Consider the following 10,181-nt stretch of genomic DNA (forward strand, 5'->3'; position numbering starts at 1 on the left):
GGCAACACACACACACACGCACACGCGCACATGCACACGCGCACACGCGCACACACACACACACACACACACACACACACACACACACACACACACACACACACACACACACACACACACACACACACACACACACACACACACACACACACACACACACACACACACTAGTGTTACGTGGGTCAGCTGTTTGTTCACTCGCCCGCAATTGCTAATAACTACTCCTCAACAACCCGACTATACAACCTGGTCTCAGAGCATTTCGTATTATAATGTACGTAAATCCGAGACCCTCCATTTAGTGTGATATGTTACGTTTCGCATGGTACTGTTCGGAAGTTTACATACACTTAGGTTGGAGTCATTAAAACTCGTTTTTCAACCACTCCACAAATTTCTTGTTAACAAACTATAGTTTTGGCAAGTTGGTTAGGACATCTACTTTGTGCATAACACAAGTAATATTTCCAACAATTGTTTACAGACAGATTATTTCAATTATAATTCACTGTATCACAATTCCAGTGGGTCAGAAGTTTACATACACTAGGTTGACTGTGCCTTTAAACAGCTTGGAAAATTCCAGAAAATTATGTCATGGCTTTAGAAGCTTCTGAAAGCCCAATTGACATCATTTGAGTCAATTTGAGGTGTACCTGTGGAAGAAATTCAAGGCCTACCTGCAAACTCAGTGCCTCTTTGCTTGACATCATGGGAAAATCAAAAGAAATCAGCCAAGACCTCAGAAAAAAATTGTAGACCGGTTCATCCATGGGAGCAGTTTCCAAACGCCTGAAAATACCATGTTCCTCTGTACAAACAATAGTATGCAAGTATAAACACCATGGGACCACGCAGCAGTCATACTGCGTCAGGAAGGAGACACGTTCTGTCTCCTAGAGATGAATGTACTTTGTCGCAAAAAGTGCAAATCAATCCCAGAACAACAGCAAAGGACCTTGTGAAGATGCTGGAGGAAACAGGTACAAAACCATCTATATCCACAGTAAAATGAGTCCTATATCGACATAACCTGAAAGGCCGCTCAGCAAGGAAGAAGCCACTGCTCCAAAACCACCATAAAAAAGACAGACTACGGTTTGCAACAAAGATCGTACTTTTTGGAGAAATGTCCTCTGTTCTGATGAAACATAAATAGAACTGTTTGGCCATAATGACCATCGTTATGTTTGGAGGAAAAAGAGTGACGCTTGCAAGCCGAAGAACACCATCCCAACCGTGAAGCACGGGGGTGGCAGCATCATGTTGTGGGGGTGCTTTGCTGCAGAAGGGACTGATGCACTTCACAAAATAGAAGGCATCATGAGAAAATAAAATTATGTGGACATATTGAAGCAATATCTCAAGACATCAGTCAGGAAGTTAAAGCTTGGTCGCAAATGGGTCTTCCAAATGGACAATGACCCCAAGCATACTTCCAAAGTTGTGTCAAAATGGCTTAAGGACAACAAAGTTAAGGTATTGGAGTGTCCATCACAAAGCCCTGACCTCAATCCAATAGAAAAATTGTGAGCAGAACTGAAAAAGTGTGTGCGAGCAAGGAGGCCTACAAACCTGACTCAGTTATACCAGCTCTGTCAGGAGGAATGGGCTAAAATTCACCCAACTTATTTTGGGAAGCTTGTGGAAGGCTACCCGAAACGTTTGACCCAAGTTAAACAATTTAAAGGCAATGCTACCAAATACTAATTGAGTGTATGTAAACTTCTGACCCACTGGGAATGTGATGAAAGAACCACTAGAACACTAGTCACTTTAATAATGTTTACATACTGCTTTACACATTTCATATGTATAGACTGTATTATATTCTACTGTATTTTAGTCAATGCCACTCCGACATTGCTCGTCCTAATATTTATATATTTCTTAACTGCATTCTTTTACTTTAGATTTGTGTATATTGTTGTGAATTGTTAGATATTACTAGGAACACAAGCATTTCACTACACCCACATTAAGGTTAGGGTTAGGGTCAGCTAAAAGGGTAGTGGCGTGGATCAGAAAACCAGTCAGTAGCTTGTGTGACCACCATTTACCTCATGCAGCGCGACACATCTCCTTCGCATAAAGTTGATCAGGCTGTTGATTGTGGCCTGTGGAATGTTGTCCCGCTCCTCTTCACTGGCTGTGCGAAGTTGCTAGATATTGGTGGGAACTGGAACATTCTGTCGTACACGTTGATCCAGAGCATCCCAAACATGTTCAATGGGTGACATGTCTGGTGAGTATGCAGGCTATGGAAGAACTGGGACATTTCCAGGAATTGTGTACAGATGGGGCCTTGCACAGTGCTTGTCTAGGGATGAAAGAAGTGCAGGAGATGTCTTTTTCCAAGTTGTTCCATTAGACGATGTGCTATAGACACCTCTGATTATTCACATTTAAGGGTTCATACACATTTTCATGACTATTATAGCCAGTGATAAAAAAAAGTACCCAATTGTCATACTGGAGTAAAAGTAAAGATACCTTAATAGAAAATGACTCAAGGAAATGTCACCCAGTAAAATACTACTTGAGTAAAAGTAAAAAAGTATTTGGATTTAAATATACTTAAGTATCAAAAGTAAAAGTAAATGTATAAATAATTTCAAATTCCTTATATTAAGTAAAACAGACAGCACGATTTTCTTGTTTTTTTTATTTCATGACAGCCAGGGGCACATTCCAGCACTCAGAAATAATTTACAAACAAAGCATTTGTGTTTAGTGAGTCTGCCAGATGAGATGCAGTAGGGATGACCAGGGATTTTCCCTTTAAGTGTGTGAATTAGAACATGTTCCTGTCCTGCTAAACATTCAACATGTAACAAGTGCTATTGGGTGTCAGGGAAAATGTATGGAGTAAAAAGTACATTATTTATAAGGTCACAAGGCGAGACCCAGATGCAGACACAGGAGGCAGATGGTTAGAGTCCAAGATGTTTATTAACAATCCAAATGGGGTAGGCAAGAGATGGTCGTGGACAGGCAAAAGGTCAAAACCAGTTCAGAGATACAGAGGTACAGAATGGAAGGCAGGCTCGAGGTCAAGGCAGGCAGGCTCGAGGTCATGGCAGGCAGGCTCGAGGTCAGGGCAGGCAGGCTCAAGGTCAGGGCAGGCAGGAATGGAGTCCAGAAAACAGGCAAAGGTCAAAACCCGGGAGGACTAGTAGAAGAGAATAGAAAATTAGGAGCACGGGAAAAACACGCTGGTTGACTTGAACATACAAGACAAACTGGCACAGAGCACCTCCTCCCAGCTGCCCACTGCACTGAGGCTAGGTAACACGGTCACCACCGATAAATCCGTGATAATCGAAGACTTCAACAAGCATTTCTCAATGGCTGGCCATGCCTTCTTCCTGGCGACTCCAACCTTGGCCAACAGCCCCGCCCCCCCCGCTGCTACTCGCCCAAGCCTCCCCAGCTTCTCCTTTACCCAAATCCAGATAGCAGATGTTCTGAAAGAGCTGGAAAACCTGGACCCATACAAATCAGCTGGGCTTGACAATCTGGACCCCCTATTTCTGAAACTGTCCGCCGCCATTGTCGCACCCCCTATTACCAGCCTGTTCAACCTCTCCTTCGTATCATCTGAGATCCCCAAGGATTGGAAAGCTGCCGCGGTCATCCCCCTCTTCAAAGGGGGAGACACCCTGGACCCAAACTGTTACAGACCTATATCCATCCTGCCCTGCCTATCTAAGGTCTTCGAAAGCCAAGTCAACAAACAGATCACTGACCATCTCGAATCCCACCGTACCTTCTCCGCTGTGCAATCCGGTTTCCGAGCCGGTCACGGATGCACCTCAGCCACGCTCAAGGTACTAAACGACATCATAACCGCCATCGATAAAAGACATTACTGTGCAGCCGTCTTCATCGACCTGGCCAAGGCTTTCGACTCTGTCAATCACCATATTCTTATCGGCAGACTCAGTAGCCTCGGTTTTTCTAATGACTGCCTTGCCTGGTTCACCAACTACTTTGCAGACAGAGTTCGGTGTGTCAAATCGGAGGGCATGTTGTCCGGTCCTCTGGCAGTCTCTATGGGGGTACCACAGGGTTCAATTCTCGGGCCGACTCTTTTCTCTGTATACATCAATGATGTTGCTCTTGCTGCGGGCGATTCCCTGATCCACCTCTACGCAGACGACACCATTCTATATACTTCCGGCCCTTCCTTGGACACTGTGCTATCTAACCTCCAAACGAGCTTCAATGCCATACAACACTCCTTCCGTGGCCTCCAACTGCTCTTAAACGCTAGTAAAACCAAATGCATGCTTTTCAACCGTTCGCTGCCTGCACCCGCACGCCCGACTAGCATCACCACCCTGGACGGTTCCGACCTAGAATATGTGGACATCTATAAGTACCTAGGTGTCTGGCTAGACTGCAAACTCTCCTTCCAGACTCATATCAAACATCTCCAATCCAAAATCAAATCAAGAATCGGCTTTCTATTCCGCAACAAAGCCTCCTTCACTCACGCCGCCAAACTTACCCTAGTAAAACTGACTATCCTGCCGATCCTCGACTTCGGCGATGTCATCTACAAAATAGCTTCCAACACTCTACTCAGCAAACTGGATGCAGTTTATCACAGTGCCATTCGTTTTGTTACTAAAGCACCTTATACGACCCACCACTGCGACCTGTATGCCCTAGTCGGCTGGCCCTCGCTACATGTTCGTCGTCAGACCCACTGGCTCCAGGTCATCTACAAGGCTATGCTAGGTAAAGTGCCGCCTTATCTCAGTTCACTGGTCACGATGGCTACACCCACCCGCAGCACGCGCTCCAGCAGGTGTATCTCACTGATCATCCCTAAAGCTAAAACCTCATTTGGACGCCTTTCCTTCCAGTTCTCTGCTGCCTGCGACTGGAACGAATTGCAAAAATCTCTGAAGTTGGAGACTTTTATCTCCCTCAACAACTTTAAAAATCTGCTATCCGAGCAGCTAACCGATCGCTGCAGCTGTACATAGTCCATCTGTAAACTACCCACCCAATTTACCTACCTCACCCCCCATACTGCTTTTATTTATTTACTTTTCTGCTCTTTTGCACACCAGTACCAATATCTCTTCTTGCACATGATCATCTGATGATTTATCACTCCAGTGTTAATCTGCTAAATTGTAATTATTCGATTTATTGCCTACCTCATGCCTTTTGCACACATTGTATATAGATTCTCTTTTTTTCTACCATGTTATTGACTTGTTTATTGTTTACACCATGTGTAACTCTGTGTTGTCTGTTCACACTGCTATGCTTTATCTTGGCCAGGTCGCAGTTGCAAATGAGAACTTGTTCTCAACTAGCCTACCTGGTTAAATAAAGGTGAAAAAAAGAAAAAAAGAAAAGAGAGACAGGAAACAGGGATAAATACACCGGGGGAAATAAGCAACATCTGGAGGGGGTGGAGACAATCACAAGGACAGGTGAAACAGATCAGGGTGTGACATGATTTTCTTTAGGAATGTAGTGGAGTGAAAGTAAAAGTTTTCACAAATATCAATAGTAAAGTACAGATACCCCCAAAAAACGACTTAATAGTACTTTAAAGTATTTTTACTTAAGTACTTTACACCACTGATTATAGCCTGTGTGAAAAACGTAAAAGTGAACATTATTGATACTGGAAGGCTGCTGTGTCTGATCCCATGTAGGCCTACCATCTCCTGCCATTGTGCACTTGATCAAGGCACTTAAATGTGGTCAACCCAGCATCTGAAGAGCTCCTGTGTGCAGGCTTGGCTTTTGATCCAGCCCTGAAACACCCAATTCTGCATATCAAGGTCCTGTTGAGCAACTGATGTTTAGGCTACAACGTGGTTAGACCAGGGCTGGAACAAAAGCCTGCACACCCAGTAGCTATCCTGGAGGATAGTTGCCACCCTTGACATAAAACATTGGGTAACAAACCAAATACTTTTGTCTTTATTAAATGATTCCCTCATTCAATGAATCAGGGATCAAATGGATAAGGTAGGCTACATCAAAGCAAGGTATCTAACGAAACATGTTTATATGTAAGGCTCAAATATGAATGTTTCAGGGGAGATCTATGCACAGCAAGTTATTTGTCAATTAAGCTTTTCTTAGAATATGTTTAAAGGAAAACGCCACCCAACAACTATATTTAGGCATTTCTTTCATTAGTCCATTGTTGACATAGTCCCAAAATGTGTTGCTTGTCAGCACTCAAGTTTTCAATTTATGTAATGTTCAAAATACAGAAATCCTCCCTGTATGATGCATTTTATGATGCAAAGCACAGCAACAATGGACTAATCAACAATGGACCAATGTAACAAATACCAAAATATCGTTTTGGATGGAGTTTTCCATGGCTACTGTTTAATAGGGGGGAATCCCAGCTTTCCAAATGTCCAGATTTATTTAGGCTATCTACAGTGCCGGTGAAAAGGCGACAACTACATTAATGCCTAGTTAGCTAGTTAACTAGCAAGACAACTGTTACAAGTTATGTTTTGAATTGGCTATCTTGTTAGTCTGTTGTACTTTCATTATTTTATACATGCTGCTGATATGTCACGCCCTCTCTTCTCGGGCAACGGTACAAAGACATGCACTGAAGCGTCATACCGATAATGGCAGATATGTCGATTTTAAAGTGATTGATAATATTTCATATTTAAGTGTGCCTTCATGAATTACATTCAATTATTAAACAAATGTCCATGACTTTTCATGACCTTACAAATCTTCATTTGACAACTTGGAACAGAGCATTATTCGAATTGAGGTTGGCACATTTTCAATCTGCACAATCTCGAACACCTTACTATCACGCACAGATTCACAGACTAAAGGGAAATAAACTTGAACAAAGCAGACTCAGGAAATGAATGACCACTCTCCATGGCTATTAAATGCAGAACCCACCTTCATTCCGCTTTGATCAACCTTTTTTGCCTTGGTGTGTGAATCTGGGATGGCAATAGGCTACTTTGCTTTATAGAGGAGCTGGTACGAAATTCCCCCAAAATTTGAAGTGCCGATACGGCGCTCCGGACAGCTCCGGCACGGCGCTCCGGACAGCTCCGGCCCAAGTCAAGCACTGGCTGTGCATTATCAGGCTGAAACATGAGGTGATGGCGGCGGATGAATGGCACGACAATGGGCCTCAGGATCTCGTCCACGTGTCTCTGTGCATTCAAATTGCCATCGATAAAATGCAATTGTATTCGTTGTCCGTAGCTTATGCCTGCCCATACCATAACCCCACCACCACCATGGGGCATTCTGTTCACAACGTTGACATCAGCAAACCGCTCTCCCACATGACACCATACACGTGGTCTGCGGTTCTGAGGCCAGTTGGATGTACTGACAAATTCTCTAAAATGTCATTGGAGGCGGCTTATGGTAAAGAAATTAACATTAAATTCTCTGGCAACCGCTCTGGTGGACATTCCTCCAGCCAGCATGCCATTTACACGTTCCCTCAAAACTTGAGACATCTGTGGCATTGTGACAAAATTGCACATTTTAAAGTGCTGTTTTATTGTCCCCCAGCACAAGGTGCACCTGTGTAATGATCATGCTGTTCAATCAGCTTCTTGATATACCACACCTGTCAGGTGGATGGATTATCTTGGCAAAGGAGAAATGCTCACTAACAGGGATGTAAACAAATTTGTGCACAAAACTTTTTTTGTGCGTATGGAACATTTCTGGGATCTTTGATTTCAGCTCATGGAACATGGGAACAACACTTTACATGTTGTGTTCATATTTTTGTTCAGTGTAGTTGACATTTGTAAAGTTCTCTATTTCATCTCTGCTTCTCTCGAGCAGCAAGGACGTTTAGGGACCGGGGAGAAAATGCAAAGCTTTGGGCTCCCCTGGAGGTCGGGGCCCCACAGATAGCAAATAATCACGTCATAAGCCAAACATTTCTCTCAGCCTTTTGGCAAAATGTGTAGAATAGCAGGAAATTAGCTCAGAGATTCTTGAAAGTTGGGACAATCCTTGTCCGAAAGGGAAACTTTATTTTCTAAATAGAAAAATATGGATTTTGTTGCATTATTTGATCTTAAAATGTACATGTAGGTGAATTTTATAAGGGAAAATATTTGTTTTTTGGAATTTTCAAAATACTTTAATTATTATTAATTTCCATGTCGGCTGTATGCCTGGAAATGCCCTTGTCTGGAGCAAAGGATCGCAATTTCAAACTTTCAAAATAGTGTTTAAATTGAAAAAACAAATGGCAATAATGGATATGAACTGAAAAATGATCATATGTAGTTTCTTGCAATAGCCCTCTGTGACTTTAAAGAATATTTATCTCAAAACTGTCATAAAAGATCATAAAAGATAAATTTGATCAACTCCTTCAGACCCTTAATGAATCAGGAATGAGCATAAGGACCCTTTATTCATGTCCTCATTCCATGTACTGTAATGCAACAAGACCCCTCATGGCCTGTATGGTTCTCTACTTTTGATAGATTTAAACAAACAATATTGGAATCACCATGGTCACAATCATAACTTGTCAATTCCATCTCCCTTATAGATTAAAATACAATATGAATTTTGGTTCAAATATGTTACATTTTATTTAGGTTTAAGAGTCATAAAGCAAATGAGGAAAAACTGAATTGCTACTATGTATACCACTTGAATTAAGAAAAAAAATGCATTTTTGTCAAATTCGTAAAACATGAACTCCGTAAGATTTTTGTCTAAAAAGATCTGATATAATGGTTGTTTTTTGGGGGGATTTTCAAATGAATAATTTTTTCCATATTTTGCAAATGTTTGTATTGAACTTTTATTTTCAGAGGCAAAAACATGTCTGTTTTGAGTATCGGTTGTCAACTCTGTCAGTGGCTTGTCATCTCCGTCATCCCCCCTCTTAAGATACATTTTTATTATCAACAATCCGAAAAAATATCGGAATCACTGTTCTGCAACATATGATAAATCAATTCAAGTATTTACTGTGTTAGACCTAAGGGATAATGTTTGGTTTATAAATGTTGTTCTATGTTCTAAATCTATAACAATATGCCAGAATGCTAATGAAATTAGCCCTGGAGAATTTAATAGTGTTATAAAACAAAACAAAAATTAATTTGGAGATTTGTATTACATATTTGAATCCTCTAAATGTTAGAATTTAACAAGGCCTTTAAACACTTGTTGGACTTTAATTGTTCAAATGAAATGCCTTTTATGGTGTCTGACAGAGTTGACATCAATTCATTTAGTTGCATTTTATGAAGATTAAAATAATTAAGAGGTTTCTTTACATGGTGTGATAGCTGCTACTTTGGTCTATCAAAATATATATATTTAAAATCTTGTTAATATTAAGACACATATTTGTGGAGTTTCACATCTTTCAAGACTCCCTGAGCTGTAAAACACCAACATTTGTCTCAGTTTCATGGCAAAATGTCTAACATAGAGGCGAAAGAAACGCACACCTATTTAGGCGAGGTGCTGGCTAGCGGAGTAGAACACTTGACAAATTAAAGGAGAGCCTCACACTCTAGGAGCTCAGATTTTTTAAATGCGTAACATAGCATGAGATTAGCTATAAAACTGCACATTTTCCTCTCTGACCCATGGCAAAAAAATATACACAATTAATTTGGCCCCAACGAAACTGCACTACACCTCTGGTCCAGATTTCAGTTAATATTCAATTCAACCCATCTAAACAGTACAATTCCCTTGATGTGACATATTTGTCCACGGTCTTGTGACTGTCGAATTTGTAGGTGCCTCACAGTCTTCCCACATAACATCTTTCCCAAACATTAGACTGTTGTTCTGGCTCACAGTTTTCTTTATTTTCAACTCTCCATTTCACAGCTTTTCTCTAATTGAATTCAACTCCTACATTGTCCTTTTTGCCTCAGTGGATCAACGTTAACTTTTTCTGCCCAAGTTTCCAAAAGCATTTGGCAATTGGTGTGTATTTGGCGCGCGGGCAGTTAGGCCCTAAAGCTTAGGCTTACGCACTAACGCCAGATAAAAAATCATGAAAGAAAAGCCTCAATGTATCCTATAGATATGAATTGCATTATTTTCTCTTTATTCAACCCGCCCTTCATCCACACAATATTTCATGTCCATAAATACACCCGCCCCGCGGTTATTATGAGTCAACCTGTGCATCCCTA

The sequence above is a fragment of the Salvelinus alpinus genome, chromosome 4 (assembly GCF_045679555.1).
Source record: "Salvelinus alpinus chromosome 4, SLU_Salpinus.1, whole genome shotgun sequence".
In the NCBI taxonomy this organism is placed as follows: Eukaryota; Metazoa; Chordata; class Actinopteri; order Salmoniformes; family Salmonidae; genus Salvelinus; species Salvelinus alpinus.